This window comes from Peromyscus californicus, unplaced genomic scaffold (assembly GCF_007827085.1).
Source record: "Peromyscus californicus insignis strain IS unplaced genomic scaffold, ASM782708v3 Scaffold_21__1_contigs__length_65335640, whole genome shotgun sequence".
NCBI lineage: Eukaryota > Metazoa > Chordata > Mammalia > Rodentia > Cricetidae > Peromyscus > Peromyscus californicus.
The window spans coordinates 50,955,294-50,974,171 of NW_026294514.1; the positions used below are offsets into that span (position 1 = coordinate 50,955,294).

The 18,878-nt window shown below is 40.1% G+C and overlaps 1 long non-coding RNA gene across 2 annotated transcripts in view; it reads right to left on the reverse strand.

The window, feature by feature from the left end:
- The window catches only part of LOC128117839 (uncharacterized), a 78,303-nt gene that overhangs the window by 46,358 nt on the left and 13,067 nt on the right, over positions 1-18,878 (reverse strand). For both annotated transcript variants that reach the window (XR_008220928.1, XR_008220929.1), the window contains exon 2: positions 10,554-10,636. This is a non-coding gene — a long non-coding RNA (uncharacterized LOC128117839). The remainder of the gene's footprint in view (positions 1-10,553; positions 10,637-18,878) is intronic.

Below are 18,878 nucleotides of genomic sequence, written 5' to 3' on the forward strand. Positions count from 1 at the left end.
TAGCCAGGTAGACAGCAGTGGGTAGGAGAAGGCTTTCTCTACCCCAAGATGATTCATAAAACCTGTCCATTTTTATTCTAGACACTGTTATCAGATGGGAATGGGCCTGGCACAGAATGAAGGGTTAAGTGTGATCTGACATGCATGTGCTCCCTGCCAACCAGCTCACCTCCCACGAGTCATACAAGGGTTCACGTATATGGCTGATTTGTAACACTGGAACGGTGTGATGCCATGGACTAATAGCCAGTTACAAAAGCTAGGCCTTTTACCCTGGACCGTCCTATTAATAATTTTGCTTTGGTCTTTGTACTGCTAGAGGGGAACTTTCCAGACAAAAGTTGCCTTTTAACCAGACGAGACTATCTGTTCCTGTGTTGCTCGTGTCTGGGTCACAGGTCAAAGCTTCCACTGGTGGGTCGTGTGCCTACTGTCTTACAGCCAGGGCCCTCTGTGACCATGTACTTAAAAAGAAAAGCCAGACGCTCAGAGAACGTTTAGTCAAATTGATGAGTCACACACTTCTAGCAAACGGGTGCTGCAAACACATTCTTCTCTCGCGTTAGACCAATACAATTTTATGAAATTTGCTTCAGATTAAAACTTTTGAAGTGACATGCTTCAACTGACTTGTTTTGCAAAATTACTGACCGAACAGTCTGACTGACACAATAGTACAACGGACTTGAATTGAGAGATTACCTATGACTGGATGCTGCTGAGGGTCCCAAATGTTCTTTTCTGCTAATATTCTCTCCTCTCAGAATTCTCCTACGCCAATAGCTTCTTTTTGCTTTTTCTCACCTTTATTTCTTTGTCCCTCATGTGTCTTGGTCCTCATTCTTGCCCAGACCATTCAAATCTGCATTAGATTTGCTTTGCCATCCTTAACTTTGCCTGTTTCTTCTGAGGACCACTGGCAGAATAATAGATCAGTATATTTCATACCATTAGCAGTTAATCCAGTTAACATGAAGATATATGACGCACATATATCATAGACACGGATTTTTTAGCTAATGTTCTTCTTTCCCCAGAACATGGATATTTATGGTCTTAAGTAAAACTGCACATGCAGTTTTTGCTCACATTCTTTAAGAAAAAAAGGCCGGGGGAGGCAGGGAAGACATTGATGTAAGGAGAGAACTGGTTTCCTTTAGCAACCACTAGCCTCTTTTCTGGTTTCCTCTCCTTATTCTCTGCCCCCAAAGAGGGAATAAGGCAACAAACAGCATATTATATATGAGTTTTTCAGAATTCTATACTTAAATATACATATATATCCAGAAATAATACACGGTACATACCATTATGCCACTTGCTTTCTTTTTTTAACATTAAATTTCTGAGCTATGTCCCTAATGATTTATATAGCTCTAGGGCTTTGTAACTCCCATTTTTGTAAAAAAAAAAAAAAAAAAAAAAAAAAAAAGAAAGAAAAAGAAGATAAAAAAAAAGAAAAAATTGCCTATTACTTGCTAAGGAAATAATACAATTTGCTGAGTATGTAGGCACAAGTTCACCAACCCACCTACAATAAGTCCCTTTGTAAATACATGCACTAAAAAGTGGAAGTTACTTTGACAAATTAGTAGAAAGATTTTTGCAGTAAATTCCAGGTTTACAGCTAAGAGAGAAAGCTTTCCTAAGAAGGTTTAAATAATTTCTTACTCACAAAAAAAACCATTTCTCCAGCAGGCTAAATTAAGGCACTATGAAAGATCAGTCCAAGAATATGCTTGGCTTTGAATCTGTTGCCTTTTCTTGTGGTTAGAAATCAGATACATTTTTCCCCAAAGCTCTTGCCAATGTGTGCTTTCTTCTACAAGAGTTAAATAAAAGTCAATAAGCAGGCCAGTCCCTTAGTAATATTTTCTTCACTCAAATGACCTATTTTGGGCAAAGCCTTGCATGCACTCTTCCTGACACCTTTCCAGAAAATATGCAAAAAAGGCTCCTCTCCTTCTAAAGCCTTTTCTTCCACTGATGCTCTGTAGGTTACACCTCCCTGTGGCTAGAAGCTTCCCTGCCTCTTTGTGTTGATGTTCTCTGGAGGAGAGTGCTTTGAAGAAGTTTTCCCTTTCATCTCTCATCCTATAAGGCTTGCTTCAGAAATTATTTCCAGATAGTTATCTATTCAGTTTTTTATTTGTTTTGCTTCTTTAAATATTTCTTCTAAGACCCAATACTTCACCTAGAATTTTTTAAAATATTATTATTTACTTTATATGTGTGGGTATTTTGTCTGTGCACCATTTGTATGTCTGGCGCTTACAGAGGCAAGAAGCTAGAATTGGATCTCCTGGGATGGGAGTTAAAAATGATTGTGAGTCGTCATCGCCGCCGCCGTGTGGGTGCTAGGAATCAAACCTGGGATCTCTGGAAGGATAGCCCTCTCTCCAGTCCCACGACTAGAACTTTAACGAAAGCTCCTAGGAAAAACTCCCATGTGTGTGGTGAAGACAACAGATGTGTATCAGAACATGCTGGGTTCGCTGCTACCTGCCTTTGCCCCGGGAGTCAGCTCCTTGAATGACCCCTAGCTTTTGTTGACGGAAGCCTTTTCTCTACTGATGTATCCAAGTGTTTTACCTCCCACACCTACATTGTCCTTTCTCTCCTCCCACTTAGCTCCCGCTGTCTCAGCCACAAAAACACACACAAAAATGCTGTGTGATATAATTTTATGAACCATAAATCTGTTCCTGTACTCTCTGGTAGAAAATAATGCTGCCTGTGGTTGTTGATAAGATGAAAATTGAACTTGCTAGTGAGATAAAAGAAGAATAAAGTGAGAGTGAGTGGAGGAGCAGACTACAGCAAAGTCCACCTTTCTGTATACTCACCCAGTCTGGCTGGACCATTGCCCCACCCTGCAAATGTTTCCTGCCCTTTTGCTGTGTGCACTCTACTCCAGCATATTTCTCTCCATCCTTGAAGGTAAAGATCATCGTGCAAGCTACCAAAGTCATCTCGCACCAAACACCCTACAGAATCCACATCTGGAAACACCACTTTGGAGACATCACATGCATTTTTGTTTTGGTTTGGTTTGGTTTCGGTTTGCTGGTTCATCAGGAATTCATTGATGTAGAAAGTGACAGTTGAGTCAGTACTTGGATGGACTTAGGTTAAGATCTTGGAAAACTCATGTTTGTTTCTATTACCTTTACAATAAAAATGAAAATATTGCCATTTCCATCAGCATCTGTACATATATTATTGTATTGCAAAGATGTTAAAATAATTTTCTGCTAATATGCTTCCAAAAGAAATGTCCAGTCACTCACTACCTCATAATGAAAGAATCCAAAGTGGGATTGTTTTGTTTTGTTTTTATTTTTCACTATTTATTGCACATGATTCTTTGTTACATACATATATTTTCATATAAATATATACTATGCATTGAATTTATACTTCTCTGCACTCCCTTTCTCCCCTTAAATGCTTCCATTAGTCTCCTTTGTCCCTGTAGAAACTTTCACTTTTATTTGTATGTCATATTACTGTACATTTATACATACACACACACACACACACACACACACACACACACACACACACACATATATATATATATATATAAAAATAATATAAAATCTAGGAATCACAGACAATACTTAACTTTCTGAGACTGGCTCAACTGTCTTGATGTGGTTATCTCCAGTTACATTCATTTTCTTTCAAATGACCTAACCTCATTCTTCTTCACAGATGAAAAGTTTTCATTTTGTATATGTACCATATTTTCCTTGCCCATTCCTTTAATGACACAGAGAGATCACATGGGTGGATTCTATAACGTAGCTACTGTGAACGGTGCTGCAACAAACCCTGATGTGCAGGTATCTCTGTGATGTATTTGACTTGGAGTTCTTTGAGTACCCAGAAGTGGTATAACAAGGTTGTATAGTAGTTCTATTTTTATTTTTGACAAACCTCCATACTGATTTCCATGGTGGCTTTCAAGGTCTATCAAGACAGGCTCATACTGCTACATCATCTACATTCTTCAGAGAAGAAAATAAATAGGAAAGAAATAGCTAAATGGAATAAATTTGAAGTGGGTGGTAGACACATAGAGGAACTTGCTACATCTCAGACCCATTTGCAAGGGTAGACTTGCTCTTCAGGGAGAGAGAGCACAGTCAGCAGAAAGTTCAAGCTGGACATACTTTCAGGATCCAACTTAGTTGCAGACAATCATCTTTCTGAAGGTCACAGTCTTCCCTCTGGGGACTAAGTGGGAAGAGGAACGATTAGGACCTAGCCATTTGGCTCAAGGTCAGACACTATTGTAGAGTCAAGACTCTCGAGAGGAAAAGAATTGATTGAATGAATATATATTAATATTCATATATATAATACTGTCTGATGTGTGTGTGTCTGTGTGTCTGTGTGTATAGTCTAGCTAGTCCAACAATGGCTGTCTACCAACAGAAAGTGCAATAATCCAGTAACTGTTCAGTCTATGAGACTAGGTGTCTCAGCTGGTCATCAATATGTGCTGGAATTCTGAAGGAGGAGGATCTATTGCCAGTAAAAGAATGGTTTGCTAGCAAAGGTGAGAGCAAGCAGGCAAAAAGAGCAGATTTCCTTCTTCACGTCCTTTATATAGGCTGCCAGCAGAAAGTGTGGTTAAAGGTGGATCTTCCCACCCCAAAAGATCTGGATAAAAGGTAGGTTTTTCCATGTGGTGGTTTGAAAGAAAATGGCCCCCAAAGGGAGTGGCACAAAGGGAAGTGTGGCCTTGTTGGAGGAAGTGTGTCACTGTGGAGGCAGGCTTTGAGGTCTCATATGCTCAAGATACCACCCAGTGTCTCAGTGCACTTCCTATTGCCTTCTGATCAAGATGTAGCCAGTACCATGCCTGTCTGCATACCACCATGTTCCCTGTCATGAGAAAAATGGACTGAACTTCTGAACTGTAAGCTGTTGCCTCAATTAAATGTTTTCCTTTATAAGAGTTGTCATGGTCATGATGCCTCTTCACAGCAATAGAAACTCTAACTAAGATAAGTGACTTAATTAAGAAAAATTCCTCAAAGGTATACCCAGCCACTTGGGCTTTATTTAATTCCAGATGTAACCAAGTTGACAACCAAGGATAACCATCACAACTACCTTGCAATATTTTTTCCAGAGCTTCCCAAAAGGTTGATTTCACTTTTATCAAGCCCACATTACAGTTTGATTTGTTCTCATGTTTAATCCTGCTTACTAGCCCATTAATCCTCAGCAAATTTCACCTTGATATCTGCTTCTGAAGAGCTCAACTTGTAAAAATTTAATAAATAAAATTAATCACACATGGCAAGTTAGCAACATGGCATCTCTGATAGCAACAGAAAGGAACAGATAGCAAAACAAAATAAAACTGCTCTGTGTCCTGATGCTATAAATAGAAAAGCCTTATTTAAAAAAAAAATGAAAAATGTGGCAAAGTTTCTATGAATAGAATGAGAAACAAATCAAAATATAAAATTAAAATAATCCTGACATAGGGTAGGATGGGGAAAGTAGTTGGTCCTGATGTTTGAAACTTTAATGAAGACTGAGATTGGAGAAGAGAAAATGAAGCAGAAGTTTGTCTTGAGACCTTGTGTAAACCCAGGACTCTAAAAGTGCTGCATCCTTGTATAAGAAAGATTGGGAAAACTCAAGCCATCTGCCCCAAAAAGGGAAGATTCACTCTTCCCTGGACAGGAAAAATAAATATCTCTGGTACCCAATACTATACCACATATGCTTTCACTTCCACTGGGATGGCATAGGAATTCCCCAGCTTAGAATTAGGATATATCCTGAGCCCAGGGTATTGCTAGAGAATGAGACAGCAGTAAGTCAGTCTGGATTGCATCAGACAAAAAAACAACCAAAAGGCACACAGCACATGTTCAGGAAGAATCTAGGATGAGCAAGAAGCAGAAAGTATAGCTCACCAAAAAAAGCATAATTAAAATGTCTTGCATAGAAAGCATAAGTGAAGACTGACTCCGAAAAAAGAATCCCCACAGATTTCAAAATAAACAAATATTGTTGCTAAAAATGAGAGTCAGAACACTTGAAACTAAAAATTCAGTGGTTAGATTGAATAGCAGCTTAAATAGACCTTAAGGAAGAACAAGATTGTGTTTTTTTATGTGTGTCGGTGTTTTGCCTGGGTGTGTATGTATTCACCATGTGTGTGACTGTGTCCACAGAGGCAAGAAGAAACCACTGGCTCCCCTGTGGATACTGGGAGCCAAACCTGGATCCTCTGGAAGAGCAGCCACTCCTTTTCACCACTGAGCGATCTTTCCAGTCCCAAGAAAATTTTGCTAAAGGCTCTGAGAATATTTTTCCAAGGCTGCAAAGGCCATAGAGGAATGCCACTCAGAATTCCCCTCAAGAGAATCTGTTGAGAAGAATGATTAACAACCCCAGCTACTGAGCTTTTGAGCTTCCAATTTATTTACTCTGATGTCCGGTCTCAGGGGCACTAGGATCAATATGAAACTCTTCCCCTGGGTAACTCTTGCTAAGTGATCCCACAAGCCCAGACCATCCAACATGCACTGCAGTTGTCTCTTGCTTCCCACCGTTCTTTTTAGCTCCTCTTTCCCCAAAGTCAATCTTGCACAGTGGCCAGAAGCCCAAAAAACCTTCCATTCTAGTTCATTTGTTACTGCTGTGATAAAACACCATGACAAAAAAGCAACTTGGAGAGGAAAGGATCTACTTGGCTTACACTACTCCATCCTGGTCCATCATCGAAGAAAGCCACGGTAGGAACTCAGGAAAGGAACTGAAGAGGAAACCATGGAGGAATGCTGCTTACTTGTGTGCTCCCATGACTTGCTCAGCCCAAGTGCCCAGAGGTAGCACTGTCCAACCCAAGTGCCCAGGGGTGGCACTGCCAAGGGTGGGCTGGGCTCTCTCACATCATTAACTAACAATGCCCCACAGGATCGCCTACAGGTCCATCTGATGGGGGCATTTTCTTCACTGAAGTTTTCTATTCCCAAATGACCCCAACCATTGTCAAACTGACAACTAACCAGCCCACCATCCCACCATCCCTATGGATTTCTTCTTGCTCCCTTTTTGCTCTCATTTCTTCCAACAAATGTCGTTCATAGTCTGATTTTACTTGTGCTTCTTAGGTAGTTCCAGCATACACACAAATAAACCTGATGTGACCACAAAATACTAAATTAGAACATGGGCAGAACCAATCAACATTTTCACAGCTTTTAATTCAACTTTTTTTCAGGATTTTCATACATGCATACTGTCTTTATATCATGTTCATATGTCCTCTTCCCTCTCTTTCCATGTCTCCTTACTTCCTCTCAAGTTCATGAGTTCTTTAATTATTATTGTTTTATATATATATATATATATATATATATATATATATATATACCATATCTATCCATCTATATATACACTAATGATGAAAGCAATTAACTCAAAAAAATCCATGTTAAAAAAAATTTAAAACTAAGCCCAAAGAAAGGAAGTAATAGGAATATGGAGTGAATGGGTGGGAAGGGATGGATACTTTAGATGGCTTGGTAACGACTGCCTTTATGGAGACATTTAGACAAACATGCAAGGAAACTTGGAGATACCAGTAATGTCCTTAATTAACAATAAGCACAATTGACTTACGCCTTGACTCCACGATGAGAGGCAGTTTATTACAGGTCTTAATAGCAGGTGTGTATACAGAATGGAAAAATCATGCCTCTCTCTAAGGGATAAGGTCATAGATACAGCAAGTGTCGTGTGAATAGTCCCCTGGGGAAAATGATGACAGAGTGTAGGAAGAGAGCTCATTCTCCTGGAAACTGCTCAGCGCTGTCACCTGGTTGCCCCATGAGATGCGGCATCTGCAGTTTGTTTCGGCCCACACAGCACTGCACCTCTTGGGAGAAGCAGGGCTGTCCTCCCTGTTGCCAAGGGGACCTTGAGCCGCTTCTAGTCTAGAGGAAGTCTTGCTCATCCCCTTCACACTTCACGCCTGTTGATCACTATGCAGGTGCCTCTGCCTCATCACTCAGATTTGCCATAAGCTGATTGTTCTCCACAGTCACAGCATGGCCACCAATGTAGGCCATCCGTCTTCACCCAGAATTTCCCTTGCCACAATTCTGTAGCTTCACTCATAGAATCCAGCTTTCCTCACTAGCGTCCTTTGGGAAATCCACATGCTTCCTAGCACATCATTCTCCTTCTGTAAGTGGTGCTTACCCACTCATGTCTTACCTATTTACTCAGTTTTATCTGATTGTGTCTCCTCTACCTCTTCAAACTATAATCTACATTTCGGCAAGAACCTTCTGTATCTTGTTTACTACCATATACCTAAACACCATCAATGTCCACTTTTCTTAGGATCTCTATTGCTGCAATGAAACACCATGACTAAAAGTGACCAAGAGCAACTTAGGGAGGAAAGGGCTTATTTTGCTTACACTTCCACATCCTAGTTCATCATTGAAGGAAGTCAGTCAGGAACCTAGATGTAGAAGTGGATGTAGAGGTCACGGTGCGACACCCCTTATGGTTTGCTCAGCCTGCTTTATGAATGTACCCAGGACCACCAACCAAGGGGTAGAATCATGCACAATGAGCTGGACCCTTTTACATCAATCATTAATTAAGAAAATACCCTGCAGGTTTGCCTACAACCTGATCGTATGGAGGCACTTTCCCAATTGAGATTCCATCCTCTCAGTTGCCTCTAAGATGGGTCAAGTTGACCTAAAAAAATAGCCAGTGTATACTGTGTTATAGGAACTTAAATATGTTCAAACAGATTAGGTAAACAATGAATGAATTGCTCCCTAAATGCTCAATGAATCTTCTTTCCATGTGAAGGCTAGAGGGAAGATCATTAGCACTAATGTCCACTCTTTAGTGTAATTCTTCCATTTTAGAGCCTGTCCATGACTGTAGAGATAATGTAATGCATATCTCTCATGTCCATTTTTCTCTGCTACATGAGAATCACACTTCTGCATGCTGGCCCCATGCCCAGATTCAACAGACTATACTACATTGATTTTAGTTGGGGCAAGATGCCAGGCAACGACCATTTGGGAGAAATTTCCCACCATAGGCAAAAAGAGCCACCTCATTTGCAAGTGTAAACTGCTCTCAGTGGCAGGCAAGCAGGGCTACATGGGCTCTATCTGAGAGAGCACAGTGGGAGAGCACACCTGGGCATTCTGGAACATGACCTCAGCAGCCCAAATTATTTCTTGTTCAAATGCCAACCCGAGAAACCTAGAAAATCCACTCACACAGCAGGAAACTTCTTGTTTACAGTGGCCAGTTTACAGCCCCCAATTAGTCCCTGCCTCCTTGAAGGGTTTGCTCTTTGGCATGTGCTTATTTCAACGTTTCCTAAAAGTTCAACAAACAATATCCATGCTATTTTATTCACCTTATTTTTGATTTCTTGCAAAAAAAAAGGGATGTTTAATTGAGAAAAGATGACCACAGATTGGAATTTTTCTATTAAATGAACATTTCTATGAAATGTCAAATTTTATTACTTAAGAATGGGCCGTTGTTTTCTAGCTACACAGAGTGGCAACTGAAGAAGCAAAAGGAAGACTGGAGCCTGGGAAAGTTTGTGAGCACATCAGTCAGTGTTCTTCGAGGAGAGAGAAAGAGAGAGAGAGAGAGCCAAGAGATAACTAGGAGATGCACGGGCAGACTCTGGAAGATAGACACAACTTTAGAGGAAAGGAGATTTATTAGAAGTTTTGTAATACAAGATTATTTAGTACAAGAAGTCTTGTAAAGGCTCTATGCAATCTGAAGACCTCTGAAGTTCAGTAACAAGGCTCAGTCCAGATTCTGAAAGCCCCCAAAGCAGGTGATGTCATGCTATGACCTGCAGTCAGAGGCTAGAGGCCTGGGTGCCCTAGGCACCGCTGGTAGAATACTCAGGCCTGAGGGCTTGAGATTCTGGGGTTCAGGTCATCAAATTCAGGTGAAGAAGGCTATTCCATTCTAGCAAAGAGAGAAAGATAGGAGAAGAGAGGAGAGAATATGAGAGAGAGAGAGAGAGAGAGAGAGAGAGAGAGAGAGAGAGGGAATATTTTCCTTTACTTGTTTGTTCTAGCAGATTGCATGTGACCATCCCCCATGTTAAGGACAGAAACCTCCCCTAGTCCACCCACTCATTCAAGTATCAAGTCTCTGCCTTCACAGCTTTCTTGCTCTATTTTTTAAATCTCTAGAGTAATATTTATTTTTAATTTCTAAAAAATTTCTTCTTCGAAAATGTCATGTATTGATGTAAAATGTATCCTGATCATAGACACCATCCTTCTTCCCCTTCACAGCACCCCCACAACACATCTCCTTCCAAACTTCATGCCCTGCCCCTTTTTTAAATGCAGTCAAATTTCAACTAAAATTAACCATCACTGAAACATGAGCTTTTCTTCTGGATAGGAAAGAGTCTTAGTTAGGGTCTCATAGTAAAGAGACACCATAACCACAGCAACTTTTATAAAGCCAAACATTTAATTAAGATGGTGACTTACAGTTTCAGAGGTTCAGTCCATTATCATCATGACAGAGAGCACAGCATGATGGAGGCAGACATAAGTGCTGGTTACATCTTGATCTGAAGGCAACAGGAAATAGATTGAGACACTGGGTAGTATCTTGAGCATATATAAGACCTCAAAGCCCATCTCCACAGTGACACACTTCCTCCAACAGAATCACACCTACTCCAACAAGGCCACACCTACTCCAACAAGGCCACATCTCCTAATAGTGCCACTCCCTTTGGAGTGCCACCTCCCATTTCCTTCCAACAACCACATTCCACTCCCTGACCCCCAAAGGCTTGTAGCCATATCATAATGCAAAAATGCATTAGGTCCAACTTAAGAAGTCTTCATAGTCTATCACACTCTTAACAATGTTTAAAAGGTTAAATTCAAAGTCTCTTCAAAAAGCAGATCACATACTTCTAACATATAATGGCAGAAGATATACATTACCATTCCAAAACATAGGGAAGGGAGCATAGTGAGGAAATGCTAGACCAAAGCAAGACTGGAAACCAGCTAGGCAAACTATAAACTCTGCATCTTCATGTCTGATATCAAAACACTTTTCAGATCTCCAACTCCTTTCAGCTTTGTTAACTGCAATGTAATTCTTTCTCATGCTCTGTTTCCACTCCCTGTTAGCAGCTTTCAGGTATCCCACAGCTCTGGCACCTCCAACATCTTGGGGTCTGCAAAGCAATCCAGGCTGCAACTTCACAGCTTCTAGGCCTCCATTCAGGGTCATCCCAGACATATGCCTGGCCTCAGCATCTTTCCTTAGCCTCAGAGGCAATTTCCACACACACACACACCCTTTTGGAATCCTTGACTCTAAAGCCTCAACCCCATGGCCAAAGCTGCCACGTTCTCCTACTTACTGGGGCTGGAACATGGCTCCCTTGTTCAATTACATCCTCAACAGCTTTCTGCTTTTGATGCTTACCTTCACTGCCTAACCTTGGCTGTCCTTGAACTCGCTCTGTAGACCAGGCTGAGCTCAAATTCAGCGATCTGCCAGCTTCTGCCTTCCCAGGGTTAGTATTAAAGGTGTGCACAAAACCACATCTGGCTCTAAGTTTTTGTTTAATTCCTTTTGACAAGTTGGAAACTTAGCTGGGTGGGATCTTGCCCTGAGATCACTACTTTGTTTATTCCATTTCTTAATCTGTTTATCTCCTTGAATACAGGACTTAACATCATTAGGCCTATTACAGCAATATATCAGTCCCAACTTCTGTCTTAGTTAGGGTTTCTATTGCTGTGATGAGACACCATGACCATGGCAACTCTTATAAATGAAAAGCATTTCATTGAGATGGCAGCTTACAGTTTTAGAAGTTTAGTCCATTATCATCATGGTGGGGAGCATGGTGGCATGCATACAGGCAGACATGGTGCTGGCTGCATCTTGATCAGAGGGCAGCAGGAAGTGGACTAAAACATTGGACAGTGTCTTGAGCATATATGAGACCTAAAAGTCTGCCTTCACAGTGACACACTTCCTTCAACAAGACCACACCTCCTCCAACAAAGCTACAACTCCTAATAGTGTGACTCCCTTTGGAGACCATTTTCTTTCAAACCACCACAGATAGGTATGGGCTCAAAAAGCCAAACGGATTGTTGAATGATAATGAAGATAACTAGGGGGGCCGAGGAAAGAAAGCATCTTTACCCTTTCATCCAGGGGCAACGGCACTCTGAACAAAGCCCTGTGTCCCAGCCTTCAGCAATGCTAAGAAAGGCACTGATGAACTCATCAGGGAATCCTCTCCAGTTCTGACCCTAAATCCTCCATTCTTCCTCAATAGTTGATTACTTTAAACTGAGACAGTGATAACATTTAGTTAAGTCATAAGATTTGGAAAAAATGATTGATCACAATGTGAAATATCAATCTAGATATGTTATTAGTTGATATTTAATATTTCACACTGTTTCCCAGTACTGATTCAGCTATAGCTACATTAAAACATTTCAAACATCTCACCAAATAATTATGTTTACGTTGTAGCCCTCCTACGTCCAAAAGGAGCTTGAATTGGTTATAATGTAGGAGGCTTAAATATGATTTAATCAGGGATAAAAGCACAAAAAGACACATAATAGAAACACTCAGGCTCTGAGGGCATATAATAATTGAGCAAAACTCTTAAGCTTCACAATTTCCCAGAACCCAAGGGGAAATGAGACATGCTGGGGTGACCTTCAGTATCAAACTTTGAAATGCTTCACAATCTGGAAAAAAAACCCTAATTTTGTTTTCTGAACCACAAAATAGATTTTTGTCTTCAAATTTTTTACATTTTGTATGAACTGGGTACAATCACATATAGCTGGAGTCCCAGATAACCTGAGAGGCTACAGTGGCAAGATTTCTTAGGCCTGAAAGTTCACAGCCTGCCAGGACAACACAGATAGACACACATAAAAAAATAAAACAAAACAAAAATTTGTGTCCATCCCTGCCAATAAGTAGGCACATAGACAACAGTCAATAATCCCACACCATTACAATGGTGCTGAAAAATTCCTGTTGCCTAGTGACAGAGAAGACATTTTAATGTAACATACCTGTCTATGACGATGTTCCTGTGAACACTTCAATGTTCTCATGCTCTCTATTATATAAAAATGTAATATATACAATTTTGTACAACATATAACACTTAGGAATAAAAATAAATGAATACAATACTGGTTTATGTATTGACTATACTATGTAGACAAATTTCTAAATGGTCTTAATAAATAAAAAAACCATGGAGCCAGAAATTTGGGTTAAAGTCCGAGAGAGAGATCAGAGGAACAGGATAAACCATGAGCTAACCTCACCTCACTAACTTCGCAGCTTCTAAAGAGAGCATGACTTCCTGTCTACCCAGGCTTACCTGCCTTGCTGTTCTGCCCTCTGATTTGCTCTCTGTCTAGCTACAGTACTACATCTTCTATTGCTTATTATTAGTTTTTTTTTTAATGTGATAGTGTGAGAATAGAACCCAGAGCCTTGAAGATGCTAAGTGAGCTCTGAGACAGCACCAGCCCCTACTGCAATTTTAGTTCCTACTCCTATTTCTTTTAGAAAGTAATTTTCAAAATGAGGTTTGACTGTAAAATATTATCTTATTTTACTCTAGCATTGGCCTCACCTATCTTACAGTATCAATAGATATGACGAATGATTGGCATATGCCATCTAGGTCTCTGTAAGTATTTTATGATACCAACCAATGATAAGTTATCAGAAAACACATTTCTCAGTGTATCCCATTATTGTGCAATGAATGACTGTGCTTCTTTTAAAAGAGGATTTCTTCTAGCCTTTTGATATCTGCTATCCAAACTGATACTGGTGATAAATTTAAAGACAGGGAGTTTCACTTGATGAAAAACTCCTGTGCCATATGATATTGATGACTTTGTCAGTAAACCATAAAACCTCAAATTCAGGGATGGGCACCTACACCAAATTAGACCAAGAACTTGAGTTTTCAAACAAAACACCAAGGCCTATAGATATCCATGCCAGAACTAAGATGTTCTTTGTGCCTCTGTTGGCAATATTCTCCAGGTTGCCAGGGTTTCTACACCCTACGGAGTATTGACTCTCTCTTGTTCCATGGATCTCCTATCCAGAATCTACTTTTTCATTTGCCTTTTTACAGACTTAAATTAGTGAGCTCATTTTCCTTTCATAAATTAAAATTGTTAACTGATAGGATTCCATGATTATATGCCATGTTTTTACTACAGTGAAAGTCTAGGAAGTACCTTAGCGAGGGACCCCTCATTGCTCCCTACTTCTCACTCAATACTCCTCCTATAGAAGATGGCCTGATCAATGAGTCTGAAAGGGATTGAGTACACACAGTGCAAACTTTAGCCCCATTTTCTTTCTATAGTAAGTGCTGCTGAAAAAAAAAAGATGTGGATTTGTTCTGTTCTATCACCAATCACTTCTCTGTGTGCCTGCTTCCCTCCCTCCCTCCCTTCCTCCCTTCCTCCTCTTTCTCTGTCCATGCAGGTGCACGTGAATGCAGGTGCACACACTTATAAAAGCCAGAGGTCAATCTCGGATGTTGTCATACTTCTTGGGTTTTGGTTTTTGAGACAGGGTCTCTCACTGGCTGATACTCACTCATCGAGCTATGCTCTCTAGGCACTGAGCCCCAGACATTTGCTTGTATCTACCACGCTAGTATTGGAATTACAAACCATGCTATCATGCCTGGTTTTTTCACATGGGTCCTGGGGATTGAGCTGTCTCATCAGCCACCACTGCTTATTTGTTAACCATTCTAGCTCAATGTAAAGGAGAGCCTCAAAAACACACATCCACCATATTAGTCTACTGTTCGTGTCCACCATGTATCCAGTCTCCTAATTAATCTACTTCTTGGTTATTAATCTGTGATTTTAGGAAAAATACTGACAAAAATAACTTAAGGGAGAGTTTATTTTAGCTTATAGTTCTAAGTTACAGTCCATCACGGTAGGAAAGTTAAGGTGATAGCCACCAAAAGGAGCTAATAACTTCAAATTCATAGTCAAGAGCAGAGAAAAATGTATGCATACATACCCCTAGTGCTTAGCTCACTATTTTCACTCATGTTCAGTCTGTGAGGCCCTGCCCGAGCAATGGTACTGCCCACAGCAGGCTGAGTACTCCACATCAATTAATGTAATTAAGACAACCCCCCACAGACATACCCACAATCCAACCTGACAATCTTTCATTGACACAAGGTGATTCTAGGTTATGTCAAGTTGACAATTAAAACAAACTGCATAATCTACAGGATCCTCTTCCGCCCTCTCCTTTTCTTCCTCTTCTCCCTTCTTCCCTACCCCCCTACCTCCTCCCTCTCTCTCTTCTCTTCCTCTCCTGAGGGACCGGACTTAAATGGAAAAATAAAACAAAATTGGCCATTTTTACAATCTTGAAAAAAAATTGTGAATAAGCTGAAAACGTCACAGATGAAAAAACAGTGGGCTGGGAATTATACAGTGTGCTCATATAGTGACACTAATTCAGTGCTTAGGGATTTTAGGAAAACAGGGTAAGCAGGGACAAGTCCTAATGTTTGCTCCCTAATGTGCATGTTTTGTGGCTGTAAGGATACTGAGGACAGACCCCCTTTCCCCTCTGCTCTCTCTCTGTCATCAGGAAGGATGAGTGTAAGAACTCAGATTAACAGAATGTGTTCTCAGAATTCTGTCAATGACAGTTCAAAGAACAAACACTGTGTTATACTGTTGGGAAGACCTGTACTAGCATATTTTAACATAGTCTAAGTTTTGTTGTCCATGTATTACTGTTTCAGAAGAGAGCCTATCTAAAAATTGAGGCTCTTGGTTGAATCAAGAGCAGTATCACTGTACAATTGCAACAGCTATTGGTGTGAAAAGTACATTATACATATGTGTTGCTAGAGTTTTCCTGCCTGGCCCACAGTCAGGACAAATCTCTCTCACCTGCCAGTCCCACAGCCACTCAGACCCGACCAAGTAAACACAGAGACTTATATTGGTTACAAACTGTATGGCCATGGCAGGCTTCTTGCTAACTGTTCTTACAGCTTAAATTAATCCATTTCCATTAATCTATACCTTGCCACATGGCTCGTGGCTTACCAGCATCTTCACATGCTGTTTGTCATCATGGCGGCTGGCAGTGTCTCTCTGACTCAGTCTTCCACTTTCCAGCTTTATTCTCCTCCTTGTCCCGCCTACACTTCCTGCCTAGCCAATGGCCAATCAGTGTTTTATTTATTGACCAATCAGCAACACATTTGCCATACAGAACATCCCACACCACATATGTCTTTATTTTAAACTTTAATCTTGGTGTTTAGACCTTATGCTTTCACAGAATACTAACTGTTGCACAGATGCTATTGATTCACAAAATGAATAAAGTTAGAACCATACGGTAACTCTCTGTTCTGTCATTCCTCCATGTACAAAGTTTAGTCAGTCGCTTGATCCAAAAACTTAAAAGTGAGTGCTGTTTGCAGAACACATGTAGCTAAGAGTCATATAAATCTGAGTGCACAGATTCATTACGTATATTACAACTTCTCTCAGGCTGCATTTTAATTTTAGTAATTTTATACAAATATATTAGGCATCTTAAGGTTTTAGGCATCATGCGTAAAGTTGCAGGTTTTGAGGACGGAATTTCTTGAAGAAAAGTCAGGCACTTAGTCAATCTGCTTTCAAACTCTCCACTGTCTCCTTGATGTTGTGACTATTCTTTGAAATGCTAATAGTACTTTTCAGAAGTTTGAAATATAAACTGTAAATTTACCATATCTTTAACACAGAGGTCAATAATTTTCGGATTACTCAAGCATCCAAGCTTAGAGTGAGCAAGTGTCGCTGGCACACATAGTATCTTAGGAAACAAGTTGCAGCATGTGTTTAACTCTGAGAGCACATTTGCAATTCTCAGCTGTTTTTCAAACACCTTGTTTCCAAAAAAAGGAAAATCATTCCAAGTTGAAGAGCTAGAGGCAGCATTTGAAATCTTCACATGTCTAATCTAAGCTCTGTATTTCAAACAAATTCATCTTAAGACAAAACCTCTAAATATATCTTATACAGAATTTATCTTTCTTGGTGACAAAAACAGACTCAATTGCAGCTCCACCCCTGCCTCCATCAATCTGATCAAAGAATACCAGCCAAGTAATAATATTATGATTACAGAGAATATGCAACATTTCCCTCAGCATTAGTCATCCTGGAAAAGCATAAATCTGGGTTAAGACAGTGGAGATGCTAAGCAAACACAACTTCAAAACCAGCTCTGGGTCCTCTACCCAATCCCACTACTACCTTGCTTCTACAGACACTATGGGTCTACAATCAAGTGTAATTTAAGTATCTCAATTTTGTGAATAACAATATGCAGCAAATATAACCATGCCCACTAACCATAACAGTAACATAACAATGACCATAGATAAATATGACCAACTATACAAATACTTATCATACTTTGTAGTATTATTTTTAGTATTTAATCTCCCATTTTTATTAAATGGCATTTTCATGAAGTTCTTTGAACTTTTCTAGAAGTTGTTTTAGTGAAAGTATGAAAAATAATCCTATTGTCAAAGTTGACACTTCATTATGAACAAATGTGGTATGCAGACTAATTTTATCAAGTGGATTTTCCAATGATGAAATATACATCATAATTGATCGTAGGATACATTCTGGGGTGGTGGGGTATCTGTTTTGAGTCCCCTGATAATACCTATTGCTACTGATGCAGAAGATTTGATTACATCAAACTATAATTCTTTCCTTCTCTTTTTCTATTTTATCTTATATCTGGCCCACTCTTTCCTTCTTCTCCCCACCTCCACTGGAATTCATGGAAAACCATAGGATGTTGTGACTAGTACATAGTACACCTATTATAAATGAGCAGGAAGGGGCTAGGAACTTCCTTTAAACAAAGAGATAGAGGCTATTAAAACTACTGCAAAGTAAGATCAGTGTTCAAAGGGGGAAGTGAAGGTGTGAAATAGACAAACAGATGTGTGAGAATGATTGAGCACACAACCAAAACATGCCCAGGAGTCAGTGGTGTATGGGTGGTAAAGCCAGGATAAAGCAGCCATGGCTTGCCAGGTGTCTGCCTGACTCACTCCTGTCAGTGACTTTCGACCCATTAGGAAAAGAGAGATGAAAACAGTATTTTCTCCGTCTTCTTCAAGATTGTATATTTAGGGCTGGTCTGGGCATACATCTCTATAACACCATCACTGCAAAGGCTGAGGCAAGAGATTGAGAGTTGGGGGCTGGTATGGATGACAAAATAAAACCTTGTCTCAAAAAAAAAAAGACAAAAAAGAATATATTTAGCACAACTCATAACATGTATGCTAAAGTAATGTTTGGGTTTGAAATATTAAAATAAGCTTTGTCACTTTGATGATTGTTTAAAAGACACCTGCTCCCAGTGTCTAATTGGACATTCATAATCAAAGAAACAATGATGTCCAATGGTTGCCTCTATTCAAGGTCACCGAGAGCAAAGGGGAGGGTCATGGACTTCTCCATCCAAAGTCACAGCCACAGAGTGAAGGGGCTGCACACGGAAGAGTTGTGCTTGTGCCCTGTTGCTGCCCTCTCCGTGAGCAGCCCCATTTGGGAGGGATTAATTAACTGGAATCCTGAAGAGAGTAGGTGGCCTGAGGACAAGATTAAATGAAGCAAATGTTCCTTTGACACTGGGGAAAGAAGGTGTATGAACTGCAAAAATTCTAATTCCTCAAGGCTGAAATATTAACA